This window comes from Frankliniella occidentalis, unplaced genomic scaffold (genome assembly GCF_000697945.3).
Source record: "Frankliniella occidentalis isolate FOCC.00 unplaced genomic scaffold, Focc_3.1 Scaffold107, whole genome shotgun sequence".
NCBI lineage: Eukaryota > Metazoa > Arthropoda > Insecta > Thysanoptera > Thripidae > Frankliniella > Frankliniella occidentalis.
In genome coordinates, this window is record NW_026267236.1 from 508157 (window position 1) to 534074 (window position 25918).

Below are 25918 nucleotides of genomic sequence, written 5' to 3' on the forward strand. Positions count from 1 at the left end.
GGGGGGGGGAGGAGAGGCTCCAGCTACGCCTCCACCGCGACAGCTCCGCTCAGGCTTTAGGGGGGGATTACTAGCAGCTTCATCAGCGCTAGGGCACGGAGCAGCACAGAGACCAGAGCAGGTACTGAACGTCCTCAGTCCTGTGGGGGGCACCAGGGCCGCGGGAGAGGTTCGGTTCACTGACCCGTCTCCTATCTCTGTAGCAAAAGCAAAGAACACGGATGAGCTTCTCGTACGAAAAAAAGAATATGCGTAGGTGTCGAGTCCCCCTGATTGGCAGATTCTCGCGATTTGCAAGACGCCGGCGATGGAGCCGTCGAGGTCAGCCAGCCCCCCACCCTCTCCCACGACGCACAAACAGCAGAGCGCCCCGTACAGCAGATGCCACCGCATTAGCTAGATTGTGCTTTATTTTCCTTTGTTGAGAAAGTTGATAATTGAACGGAATTGTGTCGTTTCCTTCCGCCTACAGAGAGCGCCATTCCACCCAATTATACGAGGCCGGCAAGGCTTATCAGCTCCCAGTTGGACCGAGGGGGAGGGCGACAGCCGCATCCTCGCGCGTCGTGCACATGGGGGACAGGGGACATCGGGGACTCCATGCACCACGGTTCCGCCCTTTGGGGAGGACCCCGGCCTGGCCTCGAGGTCCTCCGTCTAGTCCTCAGTGGTATGCACTATGATACCCCCCCCCCCTCAAAATAAATATACTGGAGCGAGGCAGTATTCTGCGGTTAATCGAAACACCGTCCACAGCACACGGCGCGCGCCCTGGCTTGGCGGCCCTGACTCGGATCACAACTCTTGGCGCTCTGCACGCGGTGCTGCTTGCCGCCGTCGCAAACGTTTCTTGGAATCAATTCTCGCCAAGCCGAATCAGGGTCACGGGCGGCGGCGGAGTGCATCGCACAGTGTAGAGTGCAAACGCTGCCACTCGAGCTAGCGCGCGCCGCGCGCCAAAAGCACAGGGCAGAGAGTCCTGTTTTATAGTACAGGACTCTAGCAAAGGGATGTCGTGAGCGACGCCGCGGGGGACGTTGAAACTTGGTGATTCTAGCAGCGTGGGGCTGAAGCATGACGTCACCAACCTCTGCGTCACACTCAGCTGGGCACGGCGCACGGCCGCCGCCGGCCCGCGTGGGCGGAGGATGAGGGAGGAGAGGGAAGGGATGCGAGTAAGACCCCCGCGGACCCGGCCGGCCCGATGGGTACCGGCTCCGAGAAGAATGATCGCGAGTGCCGGTCCCGGGGGCGGGGCGCGCGGGTGGCAGGGCGGGGCAGAGGAGTGTTGTGGGGGTCTTATCTCGGCCTGGTCGGAGGGGCCGGCGGTGTCGGTACGGGCGCGGGGCGCAGCACCATACGCGGCGCAGGCCTGTGTTGAGGCCGCCGCCAGACAACGCGGCCGACGGCGCCGCGCCGCCCCGAACCGGGCCGAGATTGCCGAAACGGAACGAAAGGAGTTTGGCAACCAGGAGACGCCGACCTGCGCGGGCTACGAGTTTAGCACCTGCAAACGCGGCGGGCGGGCGACTGTGCGGCCGCCGCCACGCGCCTGCGCCGAAACCAACTCTGACAATTTATTTTCAAGGCTACCCCTCCCTGTAGTGCCCCCCCTCCCCCGCCGCCGTTTTCCATCCGCGACTAACTCGTTGTGTATCGGCGCGGACCGCCGCCACCACCACCACAGCGGACCCGCCGATGTGGGTCGTCGCGCGGTGGCGACGTCTGGAGGGCAGTGAACTCGAGGCGCGCCGCGCCCGCCGTGCTGTGCACCTCGCCGATGTGCCCTCCCTGTCCTCTCGCCGCCCCGCCCCGCCCACGCACCACCACCGGGGATTTCTCGGAACGCGCCGACCCCAGCAGCAGCAGCAGGGCCCCGAGTGGTGCGGACAAAAGCGCGACACGGCTTAGCCGGGCTGAGTGCGAGAGAGAGAAGGGCATTGGCTCTGATCCCCGCATATATGCGCCGGACTGGTCGCGCCGGGCCTCTCGCACATCGCCTCCCGCCGGCTCCGCCCCGCACCACCGCCCTCACCACGGGCGCGACGCGACAACGGGGAGCTCGGCCAGCTCGGCTAATATCCCGACAATCATTATTTGCTCCGCGGCTCACGGCGGTTTCCGGGCGACACCGATCACATCAGCGTCTGTCTGCCTGCGGCTGCCTGTCCACCACCACGTACGCCCCCCAACGATCTACGCACACTCTAAATGGGGAAAGGACAATTTTGTATCTAGGAGAGATGCGTTCTTAAGCACATCTCTAGCGGACGCAAATTTGTATCTAAAAAGTTACAACTTGTACCTAGACTAGGTACAAATAACTTTATTTTGTGTCTAATTTACGTGCAAATTTGCATCCGCTAGAGATAAACTTAGGAAGGCATCCCTCCAAGACAAAATTGTCCTTTACCATTTAGTGTGCAGCGACAGCGCAGCGGCTGGAGGGGCGCGCAGTCTGATCACTAGATAAAGTGTCTGATCCGCCGGGAGCGCACGGGAGATCTAAATGCGCGTGGAGCGATGGAGGGTGTGGGCAGGCAGGCTGGGGGGTACACATACACCTTTTGTACGGCAACTTAAAGTCTAACGAATAAGACATGACTGGATATGATTGAGAATTGCGATTTGGATGCGACTAGGGAAAGACTGTGGGTAGGCGAATCCGTTAAGCATTTGGCTGTGCACATCTGTACACTTTTTGTTGGAACAAATTTGAACATAACTATGCACAAATTGTAGAAAGTTATGCATAGAATTGGGCCGCGTACCGAGTGTTCCTTTACAATCATGCAGATTTACGCACGATTAAATGCATTGGTCTGCTTATGGATGCGACTGGACAACTAGCAGGAAATGTCTGGAAGGGAAGGGACTCTATAATGACCGGAAAATACATATAGAAATGAGCCCTGTTCACTGACGGGTCAAAAGGATGTAGCCTTCAGGTTAGGCCCTTCGGCGTTGCCACATCGCTCGGGCCGTCCCCTTTGAAGGTGCGTAAACCACGATGCAGTAGGGGTGCAGGGGCAGGGCTCCAGGGCGGCCCCGGGCGCCGCCGCGGAGGTGCGTATTTCCCGTGTCTGGAGCGTTTTTGAGGAAGTGTGTCTCGTCGGAGGTTCTCCGCCGCCCCGAGGACGGCGACGGCGGAGCTGGCGGCAGGCCATGCTGAACCCGGATTAGCAAGAAGCAAGTAACAGGGGCGTAGCTAGTTCCGAGAAAAGGGGGAAACGATAACAGCTTGAGCCAAAAAAATATTACCAGGAAAGTAAAGTACTACTGACTGTATCATCGTTATATCAAGCTATCGCAATGATTGAAGGGCAAGGCCCAGCTCGCGGGTGGCGCGGGAGCAGCCCCAGCCGTAGTCATGCTGCCCCCGCGCCGCCCCGCGCTGCAGCCGGTGGGGTCGTCGCCCAGCGGCCGCGACGCTATCGTGGACGTAGGCCCTCCGAAACCAAGGATAACGGACAGAAATAAAAATAGCGCTGCTCTCTTAGGTCCGTGGAAGGCCTTGAACCTCGAACTCGGGTTATGACGCATGCATTCGGAGCAACGGGGGGCAGCGCTCCGCTCAGGCGAGGCGGGGGCGGGCGCCGTTGAGGTAGGCCAGCCGTCGGCAGCGCTGCTTGCGGGCTGCCTGCCTCGTCCCGCCCCGCCGCCCCGGCGCGTGGGCGTGCGAGCCGCGCTGTGCTGCAGTTTGGGACCTTTGGGCGTGAGTGAGTACGTGCGTGCAGCGACAAGGGCTGGAGAGGTCGCACCTAGACACACGCTGCGTCGCTGAGCCGGCCCCGGGCCGGGAATTCCAAGACTGAACCTCCTCTCACCTGATGCCGGGCTGGGCTGGGCTGTCTCGACTGGGCGCGGCGGGGCGGGGTGGCCGGCAGCGGTGGGGCGGGAGAAAGAGCCCGCAGGAGAGCTGTCCGGCAAGGTCAGGACTCCCGAGGACGACTGGACGTGGACGACCACTCTCGTCTCCGAAAAACTGCGCTGGCTGGTGCGACCACGGTTCGCTCGACCGCGTCTTGGCCACTTTTCACGTTGACACTCACACTCACACAGCCACGGCACGGCTCACTGCTGTCCCCACTCTACGTCGCACGACGATGCGCCACACGACACTTTGTCTTGGAAATCTTCTCAAATCACACTCACTGTCCTTCTTCGCTGCTGAACTAAGTCACACGCTCACTGCCATCGTGCTGCTGACGTTTCGGGGCGAGCACCGCGACGTGACGCGAGCGTCACAGGGATGGACGTGACACGGACGTGACGCGAACGTAACGCTACAGCCTCTCGACACGGCGGTCCTGACGCGACTGAGCCTGGCGCTGGCGGCCGGGCGGGGCCGGGCCCGGGCGCGGCGCGGGCACGGCGAGCGGCGGCGCGGCCAGCGGCGAGGGGGAGGGGTGGGGGGAGGAGGGGAGGGCCGGAGGAGGCAGAGAGGTGGGTAGGTCGCCGCCGTACGCCTCGGCTCGACTCGGCTGCTTTCGGCCCGACCCGAACCCGTCTGTACAGTCGCTACCCACTCTGTACGGGTGCGTGCGCGGTGCGTACATGTCGAACACCCGCCTCCCGCCCCGCCCCGCTCCGCGCCGGCGCTGTTGTTGTGATCGTGCGGAATCGGTCTGTTGACGTTAGTGTCACCCTTTGGGCAGCCCTCTAATAGGTTCGCTACCCACTCTGTACGGGTGCGTGCGCGGTGCGTACATGTCGAACACCCGCCTCCCGCCCCGCCCCGCCCCGCCCCGGCGCTGTTGTTGTGATCGTGCGGAATCGGTCTGTTGACGAGGAAAACCGCTGGGCCCCAACAAGTCGCTGCCTCAAGGATCGCGAAAGAGAGAAACTCTTGCTGTAGCGCAATTCTCTTTGCCGGGCGCCAGGAGGCCGGGAGTCGCCTGGCCTAGCCTGGTACGTTAGTGTCACCCTTTAAGCAGCCCTCTAATAGGGGCGCTTCCGGCGCGCAACATCCCTGACCGCTGACCGAACCTCCCTCCCCCCCCCTCCCCCGGACCCGAGAACATTCTCACGCGACACACGACCATCGCCGGTACATTTGTTCGGACGAACCTGTGTCTGTTTCTGGTCGGGGTCAAGGCCCCTGCCGAGCTGCCTGCTCCTCCCGCCCGCGGCGGTGTGGGGACGGTGGGGTCCCAGGCCAGCCGAGTGGGGCCCGCGGGGCGCCGCCGCCTCAATACGTACACTCCGTACATACAGGAACGTGTTTTGGTTCCAAATGGCGCGGCGCCGAAGCGTCGAAGGTGCGGCGCGGTGGGACCGCGGGGCAAGGGGCGTATGCAGCGCGGTTGGGCGGACGGTCCCTCGGCGCGGGACCGCCCCTAAGTCAGCGGCCGGGTATCGGTACGCCCCCCCCCCCTCCATCCCCTTTCCGTTTTGTAACGCACGTTCAGCCCTCCTGCACTGTCTGTGTACTCATGGACTGGTCACACTGGATATGTCGTACCTTAGCACGGGTCACGGGTGCTATAGAAATTTTGAATTTAATGCCCATGTTAGGGCGCTGAAGAACCTTAATAATTAATGCCTTCGTAAGGGCACTAAACGAAACCTGTGGCTCCAAATACATATACTTTCCTTTGTTTCACCAGTGCAATAATGCCTTCTCGCTCACAGCCCCCGCACTTCAGGCCTGGAGAGGGGCAGTGTGGATTTTCTCGTTGTGGCGCATAAAAATAAACTCGGAATAATAAGCCTCGACACACGTCGCGCCGGTTGTCGCGGCTCCCGAAACATTTTGAGCTTGCCGACACGCAGCAGCAAGCAGCGCAGTCCGCGCGACCGAGGCGAGCCGAGGCGCGAGCCGATTGGGAGGAGAGATTCTCTCTCGCCGCGCTCGCCGTCAAGGTCAGCCAATCTGTGATTGTACCATGTAGTAGTGCAGCCGGACAAGAAAGAGAGAGAGAGGGGGGGGGGGAGTTAAGTTTGCACGTCTTCGATTTCTCGCTGCTGAAAACCCAAAGCGTCACACGTCACCCGGGGCCGCGGAGCCGTGAGCCATTATCACTCGGCCGCGCCCGGGATGTTCTGTGACGAGATGGGCCGCGTCCCGCCGAGTCAGGTCCCCCGGTCTGTCCCGGTGCGCGTGCGGGGGAGCTCGCGGGCTCGTCGTCTGCAGACACACTCTCCTCCCGCGCCAGCTGACTTGGGAGTGTCGTAGCATATGAATCGATCCGGGTATTTCCTGGCGAGGAATACACAAGCGATTGGAGAAAGCCGCGCGTTTATCGCGCGGAAAGCAAAGCGGGCTGGAGTGCAAAGTTTGCGGCGGCGGAGCATAGGGCGCCCTGGCGACAAACGCGAGTCCCGGAGGCGCAGATACTCACACGGGACGCAGCGTGTTCTGCGCGCTGTAGCAGAGCAGGGCGTCAACCCACCCTCCTCTGTGATGGGGGGGGATGTGGGGACACGCCCGCGGTGCCGGTAGACCTGCCCTGCGCGGAAAGACGCGGGCCGCGTTTGGCGCAAACTCGTAAAAATTACGTAATAGGGCGATAAACCCCTCGGCGGTTGGTGGCGGGTACTTTATGGTGACGCGGAGGGTGGGGGGCGGTGAATAGAAGGCGGGGGGAAGTCTGGTCGCGCCGCCGCCCGATAGATCGTGTTCTGATAGCGGTCCGGGCCCGATAGGCCACCGGGCCGCGAGGAGCGCGTCCGGGACCCTGTCGTCCAGCGCCATGTGCGTCGTCCTGGCGGCTGGCGGCCAGACCCGGCGCGGTGTATCAGTTCCGCGCCATTGGCGCCGCTGCTGCCGCCGCCGTCGCCCGGCAGCCGGGGCTGATATGAGGTCACAGGCTCGTGCTCACCAGCACACCTCGCGGCGCGGCGGCGTGGCGCTGCGTGGCGGAGGTGTTGTCCCTACGTCGCCGGGCCCCCGCAGCCCCCGCTGCGGCCGCACGCACTCGTTTGTACCCGACACATGTCACTGACATGCACCCGAGCCTGGGCCCCAACTGTCCGCGCGTCCGCGCGTCCTTCTGCACGTACTCGTCACCAGCCGCACCGCCCGTAGCGGCTCTTCTTTAGCCTGTGCATCTGAACAGTCCTGATGATGCCTTGCGCGTGAAACTTACTTCGGCCCGTAACAAGTTTGAGAAAGAATCGATCAAACAAATTTTGCTGGTGTATTTCTGACTTCTTTCGCCTGCTCGTCTGGACTCTGGATCTGAAAGGAGGCTGAACGGTGGGACGGAGGGGCACCTTTCGGCCGAGTAGATCGGCAGCAGGCTCGACCGGCTAAACCGGCCGAACGTTGTGCCCCTTGTGTACTACGCCGCGGAGGGGCATGGCATGGCATGGCGGCGCGGGGCGTTGGCCTGCGCTGCTCCAAGGGATTTGCATAGGCAGCTCGTCGCCCTGCAACTGGGTGCTCTTTACACTTTTTATAGAGCTGCCGTCCGTGCCACTCCACTAAAATGCATTTTCTTCCCGCGTTTATTTCTCTAATTTACAACCGCGGAGAGCCGTCGTACCTCTCGACACCTTGTTTGCCACGAGAAAAATTATGTTTTCGAGTTTGACCATAAAACCGTACTATTTTTTTTCTTCTCATTTTCATTGCCCCAAAATATACGACGGAAAACTGCGTCGCGTTATCGTAAACAGAGCAGAGCACACTGACCGTCGTCGTGATACCTGGTGGGACACACAAAGGGGAGTTACCTGTATATACCTGGATCCTGCTTACAACACTCGGCCGCTCCACGGCGCTGTTGCCCGTATGACTTTGGGAGGCTGTACGTATACTTACGGCTGGACTCGTCCTGGGCTCGGCTCGTCTCCGGCCCGACTCACCGGGGCCCGGCTGGACCCGGAGCCGTCAGCAGCGAGCCTTCTCGACGAGCACGTGACCGCCAGGCACAGGTACACACCGGCTGTCCTGGCACGGGGCACTCGGTTACGAGGAGGGGACCGAGGGGACCCCACTGGGAGTCGTGTGGTGAGCCTTTGCTCGGTAAAGTGCATGGTACGTACGTACATTACGTGGCTCTTATGCGCAGTACAGTAGCTCTCTGATCACGGTGCGGCGCCAGCAAGCGACCTGCCCAGCGCCTCGGCCCGGCCTGCCCGTCGTGCCCCGTGGCGCCTCTGGGCTGCTGGCGTGGCGCCGGGGCCGGCCGTCGGCGCCCGCCTCGACCACCTCGACCGGGCGGACAGGCGCCGGCGCTGTCACCGCGAGAGTCACTCGGAGGAGGTCTGTGCCACAGGAGCCACACAACGTGCGGGTGTAGCAAATAGAGAAGACGCCCGAGTTAAGCGGGATTGCCTGCTCGAAGGCGCCCCATGGCGCCATACGACCTTACGGAGCAGGCAAGCCTGTCTACGCAGACACAGAGGTCCTACTATATGCCGCGCACTTTCGTAGTTATACTGTACACCGCATGCACGGGTGCGGGCGGGTGTGCGGTGTGCCTATTCTCGCGCTGCCCACGGCTTCTTGTGGCCCCGTGCGAGTAGGCAACCCGTCCGCACACGTGCATACGGTACAGTGTAACTACGAAAGTGCGCGGCGTGTACCAGCCACCTCCTGGTATGTTACACCCTGTACATTCAGTTCAGACCGGACATGGCTCCACGGAGACATGGGGCGGAGACTGTGGGACGCACCTTGCGTGACAACCAACCCATCTCGCTCCCCTCTTTGCCTATCGTCAACGTCAGGTGTACGGTGTTCTGTTTATCTCAATGTATTGGATTTACACGTGCGTTAGAGTGTACTATAATAGTTACTTTTGGTTTTCCAACCTCCATTCCGCCGACTCTATGCATTCAGCGTGTGGTTCGAAACTCAAGACGATTCTTCCAGGAATTGTGTGGCCAAGCGAGTTACCTTAGAGAGGAGGTCCCACCTGGCCGTTGGCCAAGTTTTCTGGTTCTTGAAAACAGGGCACCTCTTTTGGCTGGCTGCCCCACGACGAAGGTTTGATTCCAGGAGCGAGACTCTAGAAGATACTGTATTACTTAGGAACGTCCCCCGACCCCTCCCGTCACACACACACAAGCATGCCCCCCCCCCACACACACACACCTGACCTCTTCAAACTGGTCACGGCACTAGTCGTTGGGGGCTGCGGCTGGTGCTGGTGACACTGTGAAAATGTATTCAAATTTTTAAATATGTATATCCAGCGTGGATATTATTGTCACTTCCTCACAATAACCCCCAGGTAACCCCTGGCGAAGCTCGCGCCCACGCGCAGCGCGCTTGCTGCGCAGAGGTCCCGCTGCTGTCATTTTCATTCGGAAATCCCCCCGTGCCAGCTCGCGCCCGCCCGGTCCAGCATTGGCCGCGATTTGACAGTCCAAACCGACAGCTGATTTGAATTAATTATCGGCCTGCCTCGACGTTGCACACGTCCTCGTCGACATAAGCGACACAGTCCGTGCACTACCGTGTGCCAGGGCCACGACACACGACAGTGTTGCGTTGCGGGTCTGCCTAGCCTAGACCTGGGCAACAACATGGCGCCTAACAGATGGAGCGAGTAGGCCAACCCGTCCACTGCCGTGTCGTAGCCCTGCCCATGGTGGAGAGAGATATATCTCTCTGGCCCTGCCACACCGCGTTGGGGTGACTTGGCCACGGCCCCGTCCCCCGTCCCGTTGCGCCCTTCGCCCGGCTCAGGTCGGCCCTCACACCCTTGCCATGCCCGCTGCCCGTGTCATGCCTCGTGACTTTCTCCTACAAATAATTGGGCGGGAATCGTGTCGGCGCGGGAAAGTTGTTATGGAAGGGAAGGGTGGGTGGGTGGTGGCCGTCCCGTCCCCGCCCTTGCCGCAGCCCCGGCCGCGAGGTCGAGCGGGTCGAGCCCAGGCCCAGCGGGCGCGCGGTGGTGAGGCCGGCGGGGCGGTGATGCGGGAGGAGCTCGGGGAGGAGGCACCAGGCCTCATCGTGCTCAATAGATTGATTACTCCTCCAGGCCCCGTCACTTTGCCTAACGAGTACATGGGCGCAATCACCCGACGCGCCGTCCAGTTCGACGCTACATACGTAGCGGTCGTCAGCCCCCACTCTACAAATGCACGGACATCTATGTACACCGCGTTAGTACCGCATGGGACACGCCGCTCTCGACGAGGAAGTGGACGGCTCGGGAGGCCCGCGGGGTCCCGAAGGGCTGTGTTCGGGTCGCATCGCCCGGCTCCATCGCACCCCATCTTTATGGATTCTTCCCCCGTCCCGTTTCGTGTGTAAGAATACACGATTTGTTGTGGTTTCCTCGGACGCCCAACTGCATCGCCTGCATAATAACCACATCTGAGGCCTCCGCCCCATCCATGCAAGTGAGTGCGGAGGGGCGGCGGGGGTGACGCGGAGCAAGCAGTGCATCCTCTGCTACTGCTCACGGCCCCTCGCTCAATGTCACACGTACAAACGCGCGTCCAACATACATATTCACACGAATACACTCATACATCTGTACACGACTGTCGGACACGCATTTTCCCTTGCATTTACAACACGACATCCTTGACTATCGTTCAGATAGGGTTAGAGGGTGGCTTCTGGGTTCTCTATGGGACCGTTTCTTGAGAAGAATAAAAACGTGCGAGCCCATGGGAGCGAAGAGACGATTCCCCTCTCACTTCCGGTAGGCAATTCGCTGTGACCCCCCCCCCCTCCCTCCTCCCGGCCAGACCAAACACCGCGCCTATGGCTCTAACCATGCAGGGGTAAAAAGAATACAACAAGTAGTTTTCGGGACCATATGGCTGTAGCCCTGATAAAATCATTCAGCGCTATCAACTTTAAACGATTTCCCATCCCATGCTTATCGTGACATGCACACATTGCCAAGCAGCGGCGCAGACACCACGCCCTGTACCAGTACAGCAGACGCGGCCGATCAGATCAGGCTGGGCCGGCTCGGCCGGCCTCAGCCTAGGAGGTCCTCGTTCCACTTGCCACCATGCTCTCAGTGACGTTGTAACAAAGTGCCGTGATATGTGGGGAGCACATGATTTAAGAGGGGACTGTTAATATTCCACAGCCGGGTGGGGCAGCAGCGTCAGCCAGGCCCAGCAGAGGCCAGGCCAGCAGAGGATGGGAGCAAGTCGGGCCCTTCCATGCGGGTGAGCCCGGCGCGCACTGCTCGGCGACATGAGCCGAAGGACATGGGGCCAGGACGCCGGCCGGGACCAGGGCCACAGGGTCAGGGCGACGACGGCGGAACAGGTTCTCGTCTAGGGTGATGAGCTGAGCTGGTGAGGACGGCGATCAGCGCGCAGCTCGCAGTCGGACGCGGCGAATCTCCGCGAGTGAAATAACAGAAAGCGAGGAGGAAGTTTTCCTCTGTGCTATTGGAATAAATTACGGATATAAATATGTACATAAAAAAACTGTGTGTATTGTGTGAGCATTTGCAATCGCAAACGAAATGACAATTCGAAGTTCGCTTCACTTTAGCCCCGCGCAAGCAAAGGCATTATTCTCAAGTGTGTTTGGCTGCACCACTCACTCACTCAGTTCTGATTTGCATTGAGTGAACTGAGTGCTTCTCCTCGAAAGCCTAGTCCCAAACTTTCATCTGCTTCAAATAATGTATTCCGGGGTGGAAAACTTTTATCTCGCCAAATAACGTGCGTTCGCCCTGGGGCTGTGCTTGTGCGGCGGACAGGCAGGCCTGCGGCGGTGGGGAGTGTCGGGCGTGTTGTTGAGCTGATCGAGTGTGTCTGCACCTCGGGGGGTGTTCACAGCCGCCTAATGAAAACGTTCCGATCTAATAGTTGTGTGGATATCTACCTGAGCACGGCCCCGGCCCGGCCGACGTGGCCGTGGCCTTGGGCGCCCCACGCTGGGCCGATGATGAGCGTGCAGTGTGCGTCTCTCTTTCTCTCTCGCCCTCCGCAGAGTCACCCCGCTGGGTGCAGCCCGTAGCTGTAAGGTAGCGAGAGATAGCGACAGGTGGCGGACGAAAGGGACAAAAACCGAACCCGAGCGATGAGCGGCGATGAGCAGGCACATCTGCCCCACCCCACGCCCCACCGGCAGCGAAGAGTGTGTCGCTTTCCTGTATATCTCGCGCGCTTCCCAGGAGTCTCGGAGTCTCTCTCCCTGCACACTCCATTTCGCGCTCGGCTTGTCACTCCTATGGGGATGTCACGCTCGGCGGGGAGAGGCTGATGCTGATGATCCCTTTATTAGGCCCCATTAGCGCAGAGTGGAGCTGCGCGGCCCGGCGGTTGTTTACAATGCGGCCCGTTACTCAGGTGAGCTGGGCAGCTGGTGCCGCCGGCCCCCCCGCGGTCCCTGTAGGGGATGAGCCCACCCCGCCCGACCGGCTGCGCCGGCTCGTCCAGGACATCGCCATACCTCCCGCGGGGCGCGGCGGGGAGCCGCGGCGGGGCGGAGCTGGAGGAGGCCGAGAGGGTCCTCTCCACGGCGACCGCGCGCTGGCTGACTGCGCAGCTCAAGTGCTGGCCGCTGGCCACCGCCCACCCCGCCCGCCGGATGGACGCGACTGGACGTACTGTACCGGACTGGACAGCAGCCAGATTCTAAAAGCAAAGCAGGTCCTGTTGTGGTGTAATGTTATCGCCGCCCGTCTGTCTGCCCGTCCGCCTGTCGAGGCAGCCGCGCCAGATGACCGAAACAGAAAAAAGGAACTCCCCACAATACGATAGTCGTCCGGAGTGTGTGGAGTGCGTTTTCCTTCCGATTGCCCCCTAAAAAGATCCTGGTGAGATATCGTGTCGGTGAGGAGGATGTCCCCGGATACTTTAATCCGGCAATCTGGTTAGTTTCACCGCTGTCGATGCCGCCGCACGTGGTGGCGGGTGTGTTTAATTCCCACCGCCTTCTAGCCCCGCGACGTGTCGTGTCCCTGCGCGAGCGTGACCGACCAGATCTGACCGCAAAGCTGCCGAGGGATGCGGGACTTATATACTGTACCTTATTGTGAACACACTCTCGATGCGAGATACCACACTGCATTTTTCAAGATCCGTGTCACACCCGCAGGCGCGGATTAAGGAAGGGGGGGGGGGGGCTGTGGTCTCTGGTGAGCCGCCTGAAAGGTTGGCAATTTACGATACACAACCCCTGTATGAAGGCAACCGACAGTGCATCACCAGGGGAGAGTTAGTTACAATTTTTAACAGAATACATATTCCCGACTGGTAACAATGCCTCCGTCGCAATCAGCCTTTTCTCATTTTGTTTCTTTCCTTTCCATTTTAATTTTATAGTTTTTTTTCTTTACTTTCATTGCAAGACCAACTTTCTTCCCCCTACCACCCCTAGTTAATTACCGAGCAAAGCGAATCATGTTAAACATCGCTGCACCCCTAGCCAGCCCCACTACCCCGCGCAGCCACGCTCTCGATCCCCCCACCCTCTCGCGGGACGGGGACCCCTCCCTCGCTCCCCCGGCCCAGGAGAGGCCCGACCTAGGGGGTTCTTGTAAACCCTCCCGCCCTGGCTCGCTGGCTCCTAAATCTAGGTCCCGGTGCACAGAGTGGCGCATTTCCTTCCGATCGGCGCAGCACGTCCTCCCGTGTGTCTCGGGGGACGGCGGCTGCACCGGGGCCGGGGGTGCGCGCCGCCTGCACCCTCGCGCTCTGCTACTCCGCGGGGGGCGATTCGCCATGCTCTGACGGGGACCTCGCCGGAGGGGAGCGAGCGCCGTGCTCGGCGTCGCGTCCTCGATACAGTATACGCGTTTGCTGCAACGCTGCAGCGGTGCAGCGGTGCAGCGGTGCAGAGGCCGTGTCGGGCGGAGCGAAAAGTTACCCCCCGACTCCGATATTACTATAGGAGGGTGGTGGAGGAGGAGAGAAATGCTACACCTCCGTGCCGCGCCGCGCCGCGCCCTCTGGCGCTGCTGAGCAGGACCTTTGTGATGGAAATAGATCGGCCCATCATTAGCCCTGTATTATTATAACTGCACGGAGCGGGATGGAGCGGCCCAGCCCGGACCTGTTCCCCCTTTGGCCCAGCTTGTTCGCACCCCGTGCAGCCGCCAGCGCGGAGCTCTGCTCGTAAAGGGCGATCCCCGGAGAGGCCTCGGCACCCCACGCCACGCCACGCCACCCCCCGCAGGGCGCCGGAGAGGTGGCTAAGCGAACAGTTTAGCGCGCAGCGAGAGCGTCCGGAGCCATCCGCCACGGCCACGGCCCGCCCTTCACCCCGCCGGCTACAAGATCAAACCCCGCGGAGCCGAAAATGTCCGAAAATTATGCCGTCGTGTCCCCTCCCACTTCCTCCTCTTCCAATAGCGTCATCGCCACGCAATAAAATTCCTGAAGTTTTTAAAGGGACGACTACGAAACGAAGCATTATTCCGCGGGACCCTATAAGCCTCTATACTATACTTCCGCAACCCCTAATCGCCGGGCTCTGCCTACTTTTTACTGTCATTCTCCCGCGTGGTGATTGTCGCGCCCCTCCCTCTCTGTCAGCCCCCCCTCCTCCCCCTTCGTTTTCGCTGTCACACTGTCTCTCTCACTCGCTCGCCCTCTCTCCTTCTTTCCCGATTTCTCTCTCGCATATAGGCTGACCTTGCGAATCGACGACGCGCCTGTCTTTTTCCTATGAGCGTTCCCAAGTCGTAAAATGTCAAACGCCCCGTAAAATGTCCACCACGCCCCGTCCTACCCCGCCGCGCCAGCTGATTCTAAACGAAGCGCTGTGCATACAACAGTAATAATAGCAGTGTGGCATTTGCAATCAATGGTGGTGCAGCAGATGACACCCTCGGTGACACCCGCCCCGGCCCGCCGCGCCCCAGTAGGGCAGTTAGGGGATATATTTGACATTTGCAGTACAGTGCACAGCTATGGCCCAGCCCTATAGTGCGTCTATATGTAGCGCAGTCATGTGGCCCATCAGTAGTGTGGCAGAAGGTCGTAAAAGCGACAACGACGTGTGTGCAACGAGGTGACGAACAACATGACGACCTTGTAATGATGTGGTGATGGGCCACGGCGATCCATTTGTGTACAGCACCCGCCTGTGTTCAACTCTGGAGCACAACACACACCACATTTGGTTCTTTGCACTTATCAATAAATTTTGACCGAAATTGAACCCCCCCGCGAATTTTCCTCGATAAAAAATAATTTGCGTTCATTTCCGGTCGACATTTTTCTGATTCAGGAAATCATTTTCATAGGTTCATTCCTAATCTTAAAAAAATCGTAATACGCCGAATATCATTAATCTCTTCGCTTCGCGCACAGCTCTATTGCTGCGGTCCACGTTTATGAGTCCCCGCCAGGCACGGCGCCGCTGACCGCCGCCCGTCTCTGCGATTGTCCGCCGTGGAGCACTATAGCATCAGAGGCAAACACCCTGTTTTTCCGCGTCGCGACGCTGTTTTGTAACCGTTTTTCCTCCGGGAGCAAGATAAATTTGCCTCCCCCCTCTCCCTTCCCCCCCTCGCGGCTACTGATCCCCTTATGCTCCGCGCGTGACCAATGGCTCACACACTAATTAATTGCGGACGCGATGATAAATCGCCCCGGCGCAGTGCGTCCCGTCTCTGTCGCACTCGCGGCCGCGGGCCGGCGCTGCGGGTGCGACAAGGACGGCGGCGGCAAGACGCGTGTGTGTATGGGCGTCTCGTGCAGCCGGGAGCAGCCAATATTGTTCGGAACAATATCGGCGTTTCACTCCGGTCGAACTGTTCCGCGCTGCCGGAAACCCGGAAACGGCTTCCGGACCCGGCAGAGAGTAAGAAGAAGGGACGCCAGCTGGGGGGTCGCTACAGTATACGTCCCGCGAAGTATAAAGGGGGTGGGGGCCATGCAGCATGGAGTGTGGGCGGGGCTGGGCGGAGCGGAGCTGGGAGAGGCGGTGGGTCGTCATATTTATATTTATCGGTTTGGAATGAACACGACGGAACATTGTCCGCCCCGCTGCACCTACAGGCGGGGCGGGGCGGGCGAGGGTCGTCGATAGATTGAAGCGCCCCGACGCACACACCCACGCCACAGAGCAGCAGCAGCAACAGCAGCGGCGCCCTCACGGTCACGGCCTCACGGCAGCGGATGCGTTTCTCTTGAAAAACCTTTCGGTCACGCGAGGATGGCGTTTGGAAACTATCGCCCGCTCTCCGCCCTCCGCCTGCGCGCTCCCCCGATATCATAAAGAATCACCCGCCCCTCGTTTAATTTAAAGACCAAGAGGCCTGGGTGGGGCGGGGCGGGGCCACCAGCTACCAACCGGTACTTAACCGTGTACGGCACATCATACAGTATGTTGTACTGTACACTGGGAAAAAATAAGAAAAAAGATTAAAAATCGAAAGAAAGCTATCGCGAGCAATGCCACACACTGCCATCCGCAATGTACCGACTGGTTTGCCACTCACTACCCCCGCGATTGACTCCCCCTCCGCATCCGCTTTTGCTCGCTGACGACGTGTGCCTTTTATGTGTCAGCTCGTGATGTGTGTGCGAAGCGCACCTCCGCTCGCCGCTGGGCAGCGCGCGACTGTCGCTGTCAGAAAAAGCTGCTGCTGCTGCTGGATGCTCTTTCGTCCTGCGTCCCCATGATGCCCGTTCCCGTCGATCCCACACAATATCCTCGGCCTGCATTATCCCTCCGCTCTCTCGCGCGCGAAAATGATTGTGGGAGCCTCTCTGTCTGGAAGCAGCGGCCCTGCGGCCCCGTGGGGTGGATTACCGCCGGCTCCGTTTTGTACTTCCCCGCCACTATTCGGTTACAATGCGTTTCGGGAGCGGATCCGTGTGATGAAGTCCTGCATCCACGTCATAACAACAAATGACAAAACGCATCACTTTCCTGCCATTTTCATCTCTCCTGCTGCTACCCCTCATACTTCTGCACCACCCCCCGGCCCGGGCGGCGTCCGCGGACGTTCGCGCGACACGCTCGTCGTCGCCGTGACGTAATCTGATGTGATTTATTATGCGTTTTTGGGGGCATCGAACAGAATGTTTCCCCTCTTTTTCTAATTCTCCACATCCTGGGTTTTCGTAGCTCGGTGACTGAGCTCGACTAGACCTCTGACTACGTAGACGGCACGGGCTGGGCTCGGCAGCAGCGCCACCCGCACGACCGTTTTGCTGCTAATGGCCGAAGAACAATCGGCGCTAATTCCCTCTCTTGTGCTCTCTGCCACGCGGGGACGGACCCTGGCTCCCTGGCTCGCCCTGGCTGCCCGGCGAGCAGGTATCCATGCGCCCTGCCTTCCCCCATCCTCTCTTCTTGTGATCGACGGGGACGTGCTCAGTCCCGGACATCGACGACACGTCTCTCTATGTACCGCGAGGCACCACCGTTGTCTGTCAGCTTCCTCAAATAAGTATGCAATACAAGGTGGTCGACAGACTTTACTTGCTTTATTTTACTTATATACTGAGTGTAAGTGCTAATACTCCCCAGTGTTGCGGGTTAGCATACCCAAGGGGCTATGGCGCCTTACGGGCAGATCGGGTAGACAAACCCGCAACACTGTGATGTGTTGCCTTTACAGACGGTCACGATGTAGTGAGCCCCCCGGTGGCGGCACTGCCTATGCCGCAGCGCGCAAAAGGTGGCACCAGATCCCGTAGCAATAAGTCGGTTCGCGCGGCCGCCACCGCGGCGCGGCGATCGGTCGTGGGACACCCCCTCCCTTCCCCTCCGCTGTCCCCTCGCCTGTGTCCGGCCCCGCGCCGTCCAGGTAGCCAGGTACCCGACGACAGACCGGGAACCTGGACGTCGCGGGGCTGGACACAGGCGAGGGGACAGCGGAGGGGAAGGGAGGGGGTGTCCCACGACCGATCGTCGCGCTGCGGTGGCGGCCGCGCGAACCGACTTATTGCTACGGGATCTGGTGCCACTTTGAGCACCTCAGTGCCGCCACCGGGGGGCTCACTACATCGTGCAGACGGTACTGCACCGCAGGCAGGCGTAGTGCGGCGCCGGTCCCTACGGCCCCGTGTGAGTATGCAACCCGCCCGCACGCCTGCATCCGGGAAGTATAAGCGAAACAAAGAAATAGACCCGTGGACCGGCCTGCACTCACGGGACGCCTCCCTGCGTTGACACACTAAAAGACTCGGCCGACTTGGTCGTCTTTGGAAAAGAAAATCAAATTGTCCCGCGCTCCTGGTGCTATACTTGGGCGGTGCTCTGGAGGTGCCGCGCCGGCGTTGGGGCTTGCCTCTTTGCTACCACGCCCGGCGACGCCGCCGCGGACCGAGACCAACGAGATTTGGACGGGCCCCGACCCTCCCCCCCTCTGACAGCTCGTGCACTATTTGATATTACTTTGCTCCGAATCAATTCGCTCCGTGCGCAGCGCCCTCACTCGCCCCCGGGCTCAGCCTGCGGTGGTGCCTCTGCCTCCGCTGCGTGCGCACGCAGCGCTCTGGGTGCGTGGCGTGCAGGCCGGGGGTGTGCCCGCGCCGGCTGCTCGCTTGGCTGTCGTGACCGCGGCGAACAACTGCCCGAATAACCTCCCTAGAGCAAGAAAAACAGCAGCCTGCAGCAGAATGAGAGATGAAATAAAAACTTGGATACAGTAAACGTACTACCGCACTGGCGTATACTACACCGCGGCGTATTCGTACTGCTCGGAGCGGAAGGGGAGGGCCGCCGCCAGCCGCTGCTGATTTTGTTCTCTAATTGGGGGTGGGGCTGCTCTCTCCAGGCCCGGCTCCTCTGTGAGCTGCGCTGTGCGTCGTGTCGCGTTCGAGATTAAATTATAGAGCAGCGCACACAGTGCGCAAGTGCGCGGCAAGGGCAGGGCAGCAGCGGCGGCCTCCTCTGACAGAGGACCTCAGTCTCACTCTCTCTGTCTCTCTCCCTCTCTTCTCGCTGCGTCACGCCAATGACTGGCTTGTAATTGGCCCTACCGGTCGATTGCTTTTTGTCGTTCAAACTACGTGGGGGGCGTGGCGGGGGTGCGCCGTGTATGCGATTGGGACAGAGGGCGGGCGGCGGCGCGTGGGCGCTCCGGTCTTGGACAAGGGACTCGGCGGACTCCGTCCCGACCGCCCCACCCCGAGGGGTACGAGACAAAAGTGCCCCGTCACGCCCCTCCCCTACTTTTCTGCCACCCTTATTTCTGTTCTCCGTCTTGTACTCCCTCCTCCCCTTGTGTGGACGTCCATCAGGTAGAAGGCGCTGTACAAAAGTCCTCCCCCTCTCCAATACCAATCAGCTCCATGACGCGCGGGCGGGGTGGATCGGCCGTCATGACGCGTCACTTGTGCCCCGCCGCGGGATGTTTGGGCGTGAGGCGGGCGCGCCCCCCGTGCGTGGCCGTGACGGTCGTGTGACGCCCCCGCGCGAGCAGGGAAGTGCCAACCGTCACGCGAGCGCGCTACGCCGCGATCGCGGCCCCCGGGGGTGTGCGCGCCCCGCCCCCGACCCTCGGCCCCTGCTGCTGCACCCCTGCTTGGTATACGTAGTTAGAGACTAGGCTGCACGCGGTGAGCAAACCATTATATTGTAACTGTTCCTCTCTGATACATTTTATTTTTAAATCGCGCAGCGGCGACGACATTCATGAATGTCTTGTGTGAACTTATTCCAGTCCATTTGTGGGGGCACTTTATCTTTGAGCAGTCAATGATATCCCACAGAAGTACGGTACGCGACCGTCCCTCCCTTAGCTCTCCATCCGGACCGGAATCACGCGACTTTCTGTGTGAATTTTTAAAAAGCTCCCCGAGCGGCCGCCGCTGCGCCGCCCCTTCGTCGACGGCGACCCACTTGCCGTCCGCGGCCTCGGCCAAAGCAAGAGGAAATATATAGAAAGAAACGGAAAGGAATCTGTCTCTCCACCCCGCCGGTCTTCAGTGAATGGGAAAGCAGAAAGGATGTAGAAGGCAAAAAAAATAATAATAAAAAGTCCCGAAACCGCGTCCGTTGCCAATTTATCCCGTTCAAGAGCGAATTAAACTCCGCGCCAGCGACAACGTCGACATCAAGAGCATCCCTCCCCCGACCCGACCACCCAGGAGCCGTCCACAATATAAATTAGCGGGTCCGGTCTGCTCGCTGAGGTGCGGTGCTGCGCGCCGAGGCCCAGCTCCCCTGCTGCAGCCTGGGCATGGGCAGCCCCTGCTCTGGAGCAGTGCATTAGGCACAATGGACTCGCGCAAGCGTGCCGCCCTCCCCGCTGCAGCGCGCCGCGTCCCGGGCCGTGGCCGTGGCCGTGGCGGGGCGCACCGCGCGACCCCCGCGACAGGCCACCGCCGCGTCTATATCTTGAAACGGGACCGACAGGAAGGCCGAAAAAAAAAGTATGGAATAATGTGATATCTCGCGGCATAGAGAGAGGGCGAGAGCGTCGCATCAATGAGGCCGCGACACGGATACTTTGGCACAGCGCGGCCTCCGTGGTGGGTGGGAATAATCGTTTACCGCGAAAATGATGAATACTGAGGCCCAGTATTTCTCGTTCCCGCCGATTCATTTGTTATATACGTGTCGCGCGGTGGCGTCGCCTCGCTGTTTTTCCATAAATTCTGTGCTAACCAGCATATCATGCGGCAAAACGAGACGGAAAACGTTATTCTCACTGAAGATGCTAGAGTCAGATATCTTACTCTCAGGAGAGTGAGATCAGTGACACAAAAAATCTTACTCTCCTGAGAGCGAGATATCTGACTCTCACTCAATTTGAGTCATAATTTGCGGTCCTCACCCAATGAGAGTGAGGTTCCTCACTGCAATTTGGCGGGGTCAGGGAAATCTTACTCCTCCGGAGTGAGAATTCGGTGCATATGATTCAAATAGGGTGAGCCTTATAGTCATCGCTCTGATTGAGCGAGGCAAAATTGTCTCTCTCATTTCGAGCACGACACCTCACTCAAAGGTTTTCAGTGCTTCGTTTTGCTATCTGAACACTGAGGTCCAATCCAGCAGACCATTCGCTCTCATTGGCCTCCTTATGGTCCCCACTCCTCTCGCTCGCCGCGGCTTCTCGCCCTTCTCACGGTAAAGGGCTACACTTGCATTAGCTAGCCTTTGGCAGAACAATGTGTTGCATCTCCACGAACAGAGTCGTTCGTGGATCCATGAGCGGTGGCCAGGGTCGGGGCCAGTCAGAGAGTTGGAATAACGAACCGTTCCCTAAACGGCTACTAAATGGGGTGTGTTGGGAAATCATGCCCGTGTGTTGTGTACGTGTATGTGTGTGTGCCACTGGGGTTTTAATCTGGCGAGGACACCGTTGGGGTGGCGTCGGGGAGAACACTCTTAAAAACGTGTGGAAACTTTCGGCTGTATGCATCAAAATAATCTTTATACTGCATGTCGAGGGTATCGAGAGGATACCGCTGTCGCTGCGAAAGCTCGCGCAAGCTTAGCACACTTGTACATAGTGACGAGGGTAGAGGATGGAGTAACAACAGGGAACAATTAATTTTGGTTGTACACAATAACGTTTCTAGTTGGATTTCGAAACGCCCACCCAGTTATATGTTCGTATATACATGGAGGAAAACGATTTCCATAATATTGTTTATTGTGTGACAAGCATGGCCGGCTCGTATCGAGGCAACTTGCATTGAGCTGTTACACACGCACACACGCACGCTGCCGCTGTGGTCTTTCACTTTTAAAAAGTATACATTGGCCGTCCTCCCCTACCCCCCGGCCCATATCCCCGTTGCTTCTCTGTTATCGCTGTCTCCATATTGCCACACAAAGGAGGCTAAAATGATCCATAATGGTGGCGATTATGAGGCGATGGTCGCTCCCGATAGCCTAGTGTGTGTCTCCCGACGGCGCGACTCCTCCTACCACTTGTGAGTGCAAAGCCGTGGGGTGGGTCCGGGACGCGTCGCGGGCCACGCGGGTGACGCCTGGGGGACGCCCGCCTCGCCCCGCCCGTCGCCCTCCCCTGCCTCCTCTCCCCAACCCCCGCTACAGTATCCCGAACAGCTACACACGCACTCGCTCCTTTTTATATTATTTCTGCTCTCCTTTGTCTCGTATGCCGATCGGGAACTGCTTGCCGCCGCGTCCATTTGCCTTTCTGATTCGTTTTGACACGACGTCGACGCCTGTCAGCAGCGCCTCGCGGCGTGGCGGGGCGGGGCGCGGAGCAGCGCGCGCTGCAGTCTGCAGACGTGCGCCCTGGAGCGCCGAGCCGAGCAGCGCCTCTCCTCCCCCGGCCCCGCGCCCCGCGCCCGGAGAGCTGGCGCTCCTTTCTGCACTGTAAAAGAAAGGCGTTAGTTTTGAAAGAAAAATATATGTCCCTAAACGTGACAAACTTGAGGGGTGGACAAGTCTTTACTGACGGGTTTTATCATGATCCTGTTAAGCATAATTTTTGTCGTAAACATTGTTTATTTTGTCTTATCCATTGTTATTTCAATATAGCTGTGTTTGAACCTTTATCTCTTAGTTTTCTCAAATTTTCTGTTATTTTTCCCAGTTGAGAAGAAGAAACAGTGCAGGAATATGAGGGGGAGGAATAATTGCAATAATAACAAGAAGACAAAAGGGTGGCGTTTCGGTTAGGGGTTGCTTTTCCTGCTTTCCCCCGCAGCAGCGGCAGTAGTGTATATTGATGATTGGTTATGCCTCTTTTGTTTCTGCAGCGCCGTGGTCCTGGCGGCGAGGATGGTGTGTTGTGTTGAATAACGGCGTACTATCACGTCCAATAAGTACCGCGGGGGAAGCGGGAGGGGGGGGGGGGTCAGCGGAAGGACACCCTCGCCCCTGGTTTGCACTGTACTTGCCGCACATGGCGTGCTCCACAGCGGCGCGTCCGGCCGGCCGGTGCCGGTGCCTTCTGGCGCAATAATGAGAAGGATCGCAAACACTCGAGAAATTAAGGAAACGCGGTGCTTATTTTCGCGTTCCGCCGCGACCGAACAACAACAATAATACGGAATGGGAATAATGAATTGCGCGGGGGGCGAGCAGAGCAAGGGAGGCTGCACATTGCACTCGGCTGCATTGGCGAAGGAAAGAGGATGGAGGGGGGGGGGGGGCTTATCAAACGTCAACACGGCATGGCCTGGCGTAGCGTCGAGGACCTCCTGTTCACAGTCCTGTCGGCGTGGCACACAGGCGCGCACACACACATGCACACACACACACGTCCGCGAAGATCGCTGCAAACTGCAGCATCCGCCGAGCTAAAGTAAACACACTACGATCATCCCCTTCTCTCTCGCGTCGTCGTCGCTCATTCATACCCTCTGATCCAAACCCTATTCAGCTTGGACCTCACCACCACGGTTCCGAAAGAGAGAGAGAAAAAAAATAAAAAGCTTATATTCGCGAGTCTTTGGGTCGTACCCGCAAAAGCGCAAATAAGCTATCAGTTGTCGGTCACTTTTGTGGTTTCCGCCTGTCGTCTGGCCAAAGCTAAGCTCAAACACGCATTGGTCGACGCACGCGGATTCATATCAATAAAACATTTTTTCCCTTATATAGTTATTTGTCATTTTTCGTCATTTTTTTTAGCAGCGTACCTGAGCAAAGAAACGCCCGGGCAGCGTCGGCTTTTCACCCTTGCCGCGCCGATATGCCGAGCCCCAACATCAATAGATTCCGCGTTGATATTGAATTAACACCCCGCCGCCCGGCTCAAAGGCGGCTCCGCGCCCGGGCCGGCGCGAACACCATGGTGTTTGCACAAGTGATGATGGATAAGGTGGGGCGGGGCGGGGCTGGCCGGTGGAGGGGCCGTGCATGTGAGTGTGCGCGCGCGTGTGTGCACCCAGGATAATGAGGGGGTCCAGCCGGTCGCGACGCGGATTGGGGATGAAAACGTCTGACGCGGCGTTCAGGGCGTCCCGACGCCGACGAACGGCGGCGGTGGCGGCGTCCCTCCCTGTCTGTTCGCACGGCAGTTTGTGACGGCGCGGGGAGGGCGGAGGCGGAGAGGCGGGGGGCGGGCCAGACTTCCCTTTCCGGGTACACACTGCGCTGTACTCGCTACATACATTTACTGCTAACGCTAACACAAGAAGCTTTTATCGTGGGCGTCCCGGAAAGGACGGGTTCTCACAGTCGCCGCCGCCCTCCCCGTCGCCGCCGCTCCCCCTCGGCTCGGCCGGAACGCCGACCGACGCCACGCTGCAGATAGCGGCGGGCGGCGGCGACGTTGTTTGCCCTCGGCGACCTGGGGGCCGGGCGGCGGGGCACACCGGTGCAGCGGGGGCGTCGGTGACGGAGTCCCCAGCCAGAAACAGAAAGTCGAATCGACGTCGACGTTTGCTCGAAAACGCACGTTTGTCACTCCAATCGAGGTATATCAAAGTCGAAGAAATTTCCGAAATATACATTTCTGGCTGGGGTTGGACGTCGCTTAGCGTGCTCCTCCGTCGCACGGAGGTGAGTGGCGAGAGACGACCACATGGTTTAACCACCACTGTCGAATGTGAACGGGGGCGTGAACTGACGTATGATCTGGTTGACCCGCGTGGAGCGGAGACTTGGACGCGTGGGCCTCTTGGAGCTCTGTCTGAGCAGCTTCCACCCCGCGGGCGGGGGGGCTCTTGGAGCTCTGTCTCTACAGCTTCCACCCCCCGTCACCGAGACGTCCCGGTCTGCAGCCCAGGTGGCGCGCGAGTGCCACGGTGCACCGGAAGTCCAAACCTACGGGCACGCGCCTTGCACACTGGGCGAGTGAGCCCCTCCTGTCGAACCCGTGACGTGACGACGTCGAACAAACGAGAGAACGGCGCTTTTGTGGGGGAGGGTGGAGCTGGAGCCCGCCTCGTCACGAGCGGCCCCGACTCCCCTGCCCTTTTCTCCCTGAGATCAAATAGTTTGAGCTCAGTTGGCCAGTCGTGCGCTTGTATTGCATTGCATTGCCGGGTTTGAAAAGGCCGCGCCGGATCGAGCTGACGGTCTGGATCGAGTGGTGTGGGTCGCGCTCGGGTACAGGCGACATGACTGACTGGGTCACACACATGCACACACACACACGCACGCACACTGGGGTATGCAACCACCCCTACGCACTTCAAACAACCCCTCCCCTAGTGCAGCACGGCGAGCACATAGGCAAAGACGTTTGGAAAAATAACAACCCCCCCGCCCCTCGCTTTCTGTCTGTCTCTCTCTGTGCGGTAGGCACGGCTCTGGGTCTGGGTGGCGAGGTATGGGTGGCAGCTAAGTGACGCTAATGGCGATCGCTCAGGCATAAAGGGTGCGGTGGGGCGGAAAACGCGTCGGGCTGGCGTGGCGTGGCGCGGCGGGGCCAGTGCGCACGGCTGGCCGGCAACCCTTCCCGCTCGCTCTGCCTCACTCGGGAACGCGTCAAATTTAAAAACCCGAAACCGCGATAAGACGTTTGATGATAACGAACGTTCCATCTTGAAAACCCTGAGCTCTCGAAGGGCCCCCCTTGGTGCTTACGTACTTACCTGTCTTTTTGCGGTGAGGGATCGGGCCATTACTCTCGAAAAATAGCCAGAAGCAGTAAAATATTCGCGCCGTCTCCCCCCTTTTTTTTCGAATATGCATTCTTCTCGCAAGAGACCGTTCGTTATTCTCGGCAGAATACTATACTACTACTACTACAAGAAAGCAGCGCGCTGCTGAAAAGAGGCACTTGTCCTCCTGTGACCCGAGCAGAGCCCCTCCCCCGCCACGCCCCGCCCCTCCCCCCGCGCCCCGACGCGGCTATCGGCTCTATCGAAGGGCCCCTTTGTCACCCACCCCCACCTACCTGTTGTCCCGTGCCTTACCTTAGCCTTACCTGCGCGGTTCCCCGTAAGGCCCCCACCCCCTACCGCACGGCCAGCGCGCCCAGCCCCCTCGAAACAAAAGAGCAGCACCACGGGGCAGAGAACCCCTCGAGGGGCACGGGGAGGACTCAGTTTTACTCCACTGCCAAAAAAGTGTTCGAGAGCTTGCCGTCGTGCAATGCTGTTTCTGGTTACGGCTTTGTGGCCGGCTCAGGTATGTGTGTAGGTGGGGGTGGATCAGCCCGGGCCCCTCAGTCCCTCAGGCCGGCCAGCATAGTAAGCC

The 25918-nt window shown here is 59.5% G+C and overlaps 2 protein-coding genes across 2 annotated transcripts in view; one reads left to right on the forward strand and one right to left on the reverse strand.

Annotated features, from left to right (window-relative positions):
- Nucleotides 1-4315, reverse strand: part of LOC113203148 (protein toll) — a 9394-nt gene extending 5079 nt beyond the window's left edge. The window contains exon 1 of the mRNA XM_026417674.2: nt 3828-4315. The gene's annotated coding sequence lies outside the window, so the exon portion shown is untranslated. The remainder of the gene's footprint in view (nt 1-3827) is intronic.
- LOC113203147 (cation-independent mannose-6-phosphate receptor) overlaps nt 1-25918 on the forward strand; it is a 42107-nt gene that overhangs the window by 11999 nt on the left and 4190 nt on the right. The window lies entirely within an intron of this gene.